Genomic DNA, 9,308 nt, shown 5'->3' with positions numbered 1-9,308 from the left:
TGCTCCCTATATACATCCCTTACCCTAATAGACAAAGGGAGAGAAAAAGAGATAGGACAGAAAGATGGAAAAACGAAACTGAAAAATATTTAGTGTAGGAAAAGTTTAGCGAGTGAAAGAGGGTAATAAAAGTCAAGAGGCTCGCCGGGCCCGGATCGGGGTGGTCCGAGGCCCAGGCGAAACCTTGAAGGAAAACAGACGCCTCGTACGGCTCTGGTCGCCAAGTGTTTACAGGACGACCAGGCTCGCACGAGACCCTGGGAAAATGGAAAAATAGAAAGCTTAAAACTAGCCTTGCATTCCATTACCATTCATACTCTGGCAAGGGCGTAGTAGCTATACAATGGCCGCTACACTCCGTTTTCCTAAGTTTACGTATCCGGTTGATGCGAAAGTGGTGATTGGAAAGGGATACAAAAAGGACATGATAGGGGTCAGGGGTTGACAGGTAGGGGATGAATTTATGTATCCGGCGAGCATTGTCGTGCAGGGATACCAGGTATACGCAACACCTCCACCCATTAAATGGAACGTTTGCTCATAATCTTAGCAAACGTTCTTTGATTACGGCTTCGTCGCAGGTAGGCCTGGTCGACGAGGAAGCAATAAAGCTTACGTGTTGTGTGGGGCCCTATTGTTAAAATTGCAATGCGTATAACAGTTGCCTATCAAGTGTTTCGCGGCGTCGGTCAGGGCTTTGGAAAGTCTGATTTTCGCTAAAAATACAAATAGAACTGCCCCTAATGCCGTGTAGCCTGCATAGCCGACGTACTCGTAAAATTTTTCTTTCCAAGTTCTTATTCTACGGTGTTGCCCGATCTTGTCGGAGATTTCCTGCAGTTCACCCAATGTTTTTCCCATGGCTTGAATTTCGTCTGGATTAACATTCGTTTCGCGAATTAAGTTGATTGGTTTGTCAGTCTCTGAAATATTTAGTGTGGGAATCTTAATTCTAGCAAATACTATTTGATGGAGGTCTGTTTTGCTTTCAGATATAATGTTGTTCGGTCTTAGTGTAGCAGAGAGTGATATACCATTACAATCTGATGCCAGAGATAATACGAAATTGTGTTTTATTTCTACGTGCCTGGGTTTCTTGTCGGAGCAGAGTACATGTAATATTTCTGGTTTCGGGGCGATCCCGATCCACTGATATTCCATGTGCAGCTGAATCCACACGGTATCCTGAATTTGCATGTACCTTGTTTCACAATTTTCGGTTTCATGTTTGGTAAGTATTGAGCTTAAACAATTGTCCTTAATACTAGTCGAGTAATCAGGTGTGTTCCTTTGAATAATTTGGACGGTCCCGAGTTTCTTTGCTTTTACTATTTCGTTCGCGGTTGTTGGAACGAATCGCATTCTCATGGGGTCTAATAGCACTAGGTTCTGTCGGGTATTTAAAATCGAATGAAAAGTCCATCCGTGAGTTGGCAACGAGATTACCTTGAATAGGTCGAACACCTGGTCTTCGACAAGAGGAATTCTTACTTCTAGTAAGGCTCTTTTGCCGTTCAGCGCTATGTTCACATCGCAGATATCTACTAACTGAATGTAATTGGTTTCATCTAAAGGTACAGGGAAATTGTCTACATGTTCGTGTTCTCTTAGAATATGAAATAGTTATTCGGGTGTCAAAATCTACGGTTTTATTACGCCACGTCTCGCATCGGACACTAGGTCTTCTATTTCCCTAATTTGTTCCCTAACTTCATTTATATTTAGTTCTAAGTCTAATATTAGTGGGTCTATTTGTATATTCATCTCGTTTTGCTGCGACAGGTCTACGAGCTTGTTAAATTGTTTGTTTATTTGCGATATTCGAGTGTGTGTTTTATTTTCGAAGATTGCGTTTGTCTTCATAGCGTTCAGTATGATGCTTGTTTGGTTATGCACGAGATGAATTATGAACTTTTGTTCGGAGTACAGTCGATCTAGTTCGTTGTTGTAATATTGGGCGTCCGTCTCATCTAGTGTCCCGAAAAGCGTTTTACTGATTACGTCCGACGAAATCGAAGATTCCTCGACGACCACGCGAGGAGCTGCCTTCTATGCCGGCCGTGTAAAACGCGTTCCGAAGCTCTCCACGAATGGCGTTGAAATCCTCTAATCTATGCACGATTCTTTTACGCGAAGAACAATCAAATCTGTGCGAGTTTATATTCTTTATGCACAGATTCGCGAGGATGTTTTTATACAATTTTTCGATGCTAGCTAGGTCATTCTCAACCTGTGTCAAATCGTATCCTACCACGATCTTCCATTGTTCGTGATACAACCTAACTTTGTCAAAATATTCCAGGAATATGGTTTCTTGGTCGCATAATAGTGTTATTGTATATTTATTGTCGGAATTGGTGTTCGATGGTCTAGGTATCGCCGTTGACGGAGTCAAAATTATTAGAAAGAGCGAACCCAGTAAAAACTCAGAGTCAGTTCTCATCATCTGGAAGATTATTAGAGTTATTTTTAAACAACTTCACGTTTGTCCTATGGTGAGTAACTGATTTACCTTTTTCGTTTACAACTATTGAGTGATTGTTTATATTCTTTAGAACTTCGAATGGACCCTTCCATTTTTCGTCAAACGACTTCACGGTATAATTTCTAGTTCGGACTTTATCCCCCCTTGAAATAGTCTCGAGTTGTAAGTAGGATGTGCTGGGTTGCGTGAATAATAGTTTATCACAAAATTTCTAGTATTTTGTTTTCGTGTTCGATTTTCAAGTTCTCCGTCCGTTCTAGTATCATCAGGTACTCATCTGATTCGTCAAATATGCTGTTTGGTTCGTAACCTAGTTGTAATTCGAAGGGTGTATATCCTGTAGTGCGATTAGTGATACAGTTGTGGTTTAGCATAGCTTTTGGTAGTACTAGATCCTATGGGTCAGTCTCGGTTTGGTAGTATCGTATGGTATCTTCTTTTAATATGGTATAGGACCTCTCATTTTTTCCGTTGGACTGCGGGTGGTATGTATATGGAAGTCAACGTGTGTCTGGTCTTCATAATGTCGTAAAAGTCGGAAAACTCCTTAGATAAGAATTCTTGTTAAAATCTAAGGGTTCTAACCGAGGTTCGGACGAGGGAAATAGCAGGGAAAGTTAATTGACAAGTTTTATTATTTATTTTTTCGCTTGTCGCGCAGCGACAAGCCGTTTATTAAAAAAAATAGAAATTTTCTGAAAAAAATATGAAAATATATAAAAATATAAATATATTTTTCTATGGCAGGGGGGGGGGGTGGCCTCACCGGCGTTGCCCCGGATGTGCTGGACCTTGCTTTCTGTAACAAAGGTTCGATCAAATTAAATACGTGCGTACACGTATCGTAAACACACGCTCATCAGCTGTTCGCCTCGCTCTCCTAACGACTATCGGTGCGCTTGGAGGGGGAGATCAGCTGTCGTTGAGCGTGGATCAGTGGACTGTAATTTTTAATTGCTCGCTGATAGTTATTTATTTAAACTACCAGCGAGACTTTTACCCTGAACAGAAGAGAATTCACTCGTATCTGTCGGGGGCGGTTTTACCACGGGCGGGTTACCAAATGGAGGTCGTAAAGTTCGATGAGCACCAGTTCGAGCAGTATCGAACTACGCCCAAGCGGTAAAGGTTGATGCTAACCAAATTTCCCCGGAAGCGGTTAAATCACCACGACATGTGGTGCGTATTTTCCCGCCGAAAGGGAAAGGACAGAACAGTGACGTTACAAACCAAACTGTTCTGTCCCTGGTGAAGCCAGCGAAGGCAAAGATCCGCGTGAGGTCTGTCCGACAAATCCACTCAGGTGGCATAGCCGTCGAGACCGAGCGCAAGGAGGATCTTAAAGCCTTTGTAAACTGCGCGAAGCTGAAACAGGTAGGACTCTCAGCAACTCTACCGACTTTGAGGAATTCTACACTAATTGTGTACGATGTTCCCAAGTCGATGAGCAAGGAGGAGGTTTCTTCCAGCATATGGAAGCAGAACCTCAATGATATGGCCCAGGGGGATGTGTCGTCCAGCCTGAAGGTCCGGTTTGCAACCGGTCCGAAGGAAAAGGACACTGCCAACTGGGTCCTGGAAGTCAGCCCGCACGTTCGCCAGCGGCTGAAGAGCTCGGGCAGAGTGTATCTGGGGTGCTCCGCATGCAGAGTGCAGGACTACGTATCAGTGACACGCTGCTTTAAGTGTCAAATGTTTGGCCACATAGCTAAACATTGGAAAACGAAAGACGAGGTTTGCGGTCACTACTCGGAATAAGGGTATACCATTGCCTCTTGCACAGGGAAGAGCAAGCCTCCAACTTGCTCCAACTGCAGATCAAGAGGTAAGAAGCACGACCATAGGTCTAGAGACAAAAACTGCCCTGCATATACGGCAGCTCTCGAACTAGCAGTATTTCGAACCAATTATGAATAGACACGACCCGGAGAATCCTCTAAGGCAATTACGCATCGCGCAGCATAATATGCGGCGTGCGTTAATTGTTCATGGTGAGGTGAGCGAGCTAATGCACACAAAGGAGATCGACGTGTTGCTCATGCAGGAACCCTACCAATTCCAGGGACGGATTCCAGGCTTTGGGCTCACGGCGAAGGTGATCGCCGAGGATGACCAGGCTATGGCTGCAATAGTGGTCAGAAACCCGGACATCTCGGTGGTAAAAATCACACAGCTGTGTGATACTCACACCACCTGAGTTTGTATTAGCGGAACCATCGATAGTTTCTACCTCGTCAGCCAGTACTTCCAATATTCGGAAGACATTGAACCAAGTCTGGCACGTTTGGAGAAGACACTCGATGCTCTCCAACACCGTCGAGTCGTGATAGCCGCGGACGTCAATGCCAAATCCCACCTTTGGGGGGAGGAAGCGTTCGACCGGACACGCGAGGCGAAAAACTCGAAGAGTTTATCGCATTACACGACCTGACGATTTTGAACGAGACTGGTAGTATCCCTACATACTCCAGCCCTGCCGGTGAGTCATGGATCGATGTCACATTATCGACACCAGACATAGCGACAATTGTACAAAACTGAACGGTTCACGAGGATTGGACCTCCAGCGACCATCGATTTATTGATTTTGTCTTGCAGTTCACGGACGTGAATGAGAATCCAAGCCCACAAGAGGTCGAGAAATCGATCATCGATGCGTGCAATGCTTCAATGCGCCCCAAGAAGTGGCATTCAAAGTCCGTTCCATGGTGGACGGAAAATTTGACAAGAATGAATGCGCGAGTCTATCGACTCAGACGAGCCCTTCAGCGCGAGAGGAACTCGGAGGAGAGAGCGGTAAAGCAGGCTGAGTATCGAACATCTAGACTCGCCTACACAGCTGCAGTGCGCGCTGCGAAAGCACAAAGCTGGTAGAACTTTGTGACGGAGCAGGGGAACAAAGAACCATGGCGACTTGTTTACAAGATCGCCCAGAAGAAACTCTGTGTTGAAACTGCGGTATCTAACATTCGAACGCCGGAAGGATATACGACTGACTGGGAATCGACTGCTTCGCAGCTCCTACAGGCGCTAATCCCGGACGACTCATCCACGGATGAACCGCCGGAGCAAGCAAACACCAGAGCTGATGCTGCAACCGATCCGCCGACTGAGGACTGTCCAGTCTTCACGAGGAATGAGCTCGGAGCTGTAGTATCACGCTTAAAAGCGAGGCAAATACCCTGGGCTGGACCGTATAGAGGCCGAGGTAGTTAAATGTGCTTATGGATCCATCCATAGTGCTCTACTAAGACTCTACAACGGGTGTCTAGCGCACGGGGTCTTCCCCGTTAGGTGGAAAATTGGCTCGAGCAGAGCAATCTTGAAAGGGCCCGATAAACCATCAACGGATGTCAAGTCGTATAGACCGATATACCTACTTTCCATCTTTGGCAAAGTGTTAGAAAGATTAATGCTTAACAGAATGAGAAATGTATTCCTAAACCCAGAACATAGTTCCGATCGGCAATATGGATTCAGGCCTGGACGATCCACGGAAGACGCCGTGGTGAAGCTCAGGGAATTGATATCCCAGCGAGAGGAACGATATGTGATGGGTCTCTCCTTCGACATCGCCGGAGCTTTTGATAATGTTTGGTGGCCAAGCATACTTCAGAAGCTGAAACGCCGGGGATGTCCCCGAAATCTTTATCGACTCATGGTCGACTACTTCGCAGACCGTGTGGTTACAATAGTTTCCAAATACGGTAATGTGCGTAAGCAAGTCACCAAGGGCTGCCCACAGGGATCGATACTCGGTCCGAGCTGCTGAAACCTAGTCTTTGACGAAGTTCTGCAGCTCCTAACAAACGAACACCTGGCTTGCGAGCCAATAGCCTACGCTGACGACTTACTCGTGGTATTCTACGGAAACTCGAGAAACCAGTTGCAGTAAAGAGGGCAAAGAGTCGCGGATACAATTTCTGAGTGGTGCGCCACACAGAAACTTACACTATCTGCGATTAAGACCGAGATGATTCTCTTGAAAGGAAATCTGGATAGAGAACGACCTCCTGCGATAAGGATAAACAGGAGAAGTGTGGCGCTCAAGCAAACCATAAGGTACTTGGGTGTTCACATTGATGCGCGAATGGGAGTAAGAACCCATAGGGTTCTAACCGAGGTTCGGACGAGGGAAATAGCAGGGAAAGTTAATTGACAAGTTTTATTATTAGGTTGGGGAAAAAGAAATCCATTATTTTTGCGCGAAATTCAAAACTTTATTTAAGATGTTTCGGATTTTCCGATTTGGGTCAAATATGCTCCGTTTTGCTGTATAATTTGTTGCCATTTTAAAGGTAGCTTCATAATGCCTCTCTCATAGAAGTCTTGGTCCTTATTGGCGAAAAACTCTAGTAATCTATTTTCACAATCTTCTCTTGATCGCAATTTCTTATCACTCAGGAAGTTTTGCAATGCGAGAAAAAGGTGGTAATCGCTTGGTGCCAGATCCGGACTATATGGTGGATGCATTAAAACCTCCCAACCAAGCTCCCGGAATTTCTGGCGAGTCACTACAGACGTGTGTGGCCTTGCGTTGTCCTGATGAAACACAACACCTCTTCTGTTGGCCAACGCTGGCCGTTTCTGGTCAATCGCTAGCTTCAAACGGTCCAATTGTTGGCAGTAGAGATCTGAATTTAATGTTTGGCCATACGGAAGCAACTCATAATAAATGATTCCTTTCAAGTCCCACCAAATACACAGTAGAACCTTCCTGGCCGTTAGTCCTGGTTTGGCCACCGTTTGAGCTGCTTCACCACGCTTTGACCACGATCGTTTTCGCACAATATTGTCGTATGTGACCCATTTCTCATCCCCAGTCACCATCCGTTTAAGAAATGGGTCGAGTTCATTCCGTTTGGCCAAGGCTTCGCAGATGGAAATTCGATTCATCATGTTTCTTGGTGTTAATTGGTGTGGCACCCAAACATCGAGCTTCTTTTCGAATCCAGCTTTGCGCAAATGGTTTAAAACTGTTTTATGGTCGATCTTTAGCTCCTGGGCGATGCTACGACTACTAACATGCCGGTCAACTTCGATTATTTCTGTGATTTTATCGACATTTTCGACGACGGGCCTGCCTGTGCGAGGTGCATCTTTAACATCAAAAATGCCTGAACGGAATCGACGAAACCAAAATTGCACGTAATTAGCTGTTACAGTATCGGCACCATAAACACCATTCACAATTTTAGCGGCCTGGCTTGCATTTTTGCCTTTATCAAAGAAAAACTGTAAAATGTACCGAATTTTCTCTTTGTTGACTTCCATTGTTAACACCCTGTAACTCACAACTGAATGGAACAAACAAAAAACAGCAAAAGAATTTTTTTCGTGTGAAATGTTACCTTGACAGCGAGCATAAACTTGAAATTGTTTGATCGATACTTTACGAGATATCGATCACTACAGCCATCTATCGAGAAAATAATGGATTTCTTTTTCCCCAACCTAATATTTATTTTTTCGCTTGTCGGGCAGCGACAAGCCGTTTATTAACAAAAATAGAAACTTTTTCAAAAAAAATATAAAAATATATAAAAATATAAATATATTTTTCTATGGCCGGGGGGGGGGGGGGGCCTCACCGGCGTTGTCCCGGATGTGCTGGACCTTGGTTTCTGTAACAAAGGTTCGACCAAATTAAATACGTGCGTACACGTATCGTAAACACACGCTCGTCAGCTGTTCGCCTCGCTCTCCTAGCGACTATCGGTGCGCTGGGAGGGGGAATCAGCTGTCGTTTATCGTGGATCAGTGGACTGTAAATTTGTACTTGTTCGCTGATAATTATTTATTGAAATTATCAGCGAGACTTTCACCCTGAACAGAAGAGAATTCACTCGTATCTGTCGGGGGTGACTTAGCCACGGACGGGTCACCAAATGGAGGTCGTAAAGCTCCAAGTGGGTGGATCCCGTGAGCACGCTCTCCGTGCGGGGTGACGTAGAGACGTCGTGCGAGGTGATTTCCTGCGACACTGTAAAATTACTGCACGGCGACCGTTTCTACCGGGGACCGTGACAGTAAAGTGTCCTTTGCAAAAAATCCCTCGCGGGTCCAACCGCACTATAAAGCCTACCCGGCGACCGTGTTGCACGGGGACCGTATGTGGTTGGCGGCGCGACGGAAGGGAGGCGCTTTGAACCCGAACTCCTCCGTAGGGTGTACGGTCGACTCGTACACCAACGGGTTTCTGGAGAGGGTTCGCAGTGATCTTTGCACGAAAAGCACTCCACAAGGCGGTACCGATTCAATGGTAGGACCTTTGGGAGGCTCCGAAGCCGTATAGCTATAAAGGGATTCTGGGTAGGTGCACCCTGAGTCCCTTACGTCGCGGTCGCGGCAACGACTGCAACGTACAATCTTTCCTTGCGAAGGCGGTCGCGTCACGCGCAGCGTGTATTACGACCTCCCTTTTGTCGCAGGTAGATTGTTATGGGAAAACTTTAACCGCAGCAACGGTGAGAATCCTTGTCGTCGCGACGCGGCGCTGCCGAATTCAGCTGTCGATCTCTTTTCAATATATTATACGGTTCTCTCTCTCGACGCTGACGTCACGATACCGTTTAAACCGATGCGAAGCGAATCTTCGCGTGAGGTCTGCGTGCAAAAACACGTAAATGGCCGCGGTTTTAAATTGTCCGTATGTTCAACGAACGCGACGAACGCTTAACCTTCCGAAGTGTCACGTATACAAACGGATACGGGAACCGCGGCTGAGAATTTAATTTTTCGGACGAACGCGATTTTAAATAGTTTTTAACATATTTAAACAATTCTTTAGCGTTGTCGGTCAGTATTTTCCGTGGTTTTCCAA

At 45.6% G+C, this 9,308-nt stretch overlaps 1 pseudogene; it reads right to left on the bottom strand.

Annotated features, from left to right (window-relative positions):
* Positions 1 to 6,661: 6,661 nt before the first annotated feature.
* Positions 6,662 to 7,939, bottom strand: LOC143351485 (histone-lysine N-methyltransferase SETMAR pseudogene; annotated as a pseudogene).
* Positions 7,940 to 9,308: the final 1,369 nt, after the last annotated feature.

The sequence above is a fragment of the Colletes latitarsis genome, chromosome 1, assembly GCF_051014445.1.
Source record: "Colletes latitarsis isolate SP2378_abdomen chromosome 1, iyColLati1, whole genome shotgun sequence".
Classification (NCBI taxonomy): domain Eukaryota; kingdom Metazoa; phylum Arthropoda; class Insecta; order Hymenoptera; family Colletidae; genus Colletes; species Colletes latitarsis.
The sequence above is the reverse complement of the archived record's forward strand: the minus strand, read 5'-3'. Positions and strand labels throughout refer to the sequence as shown.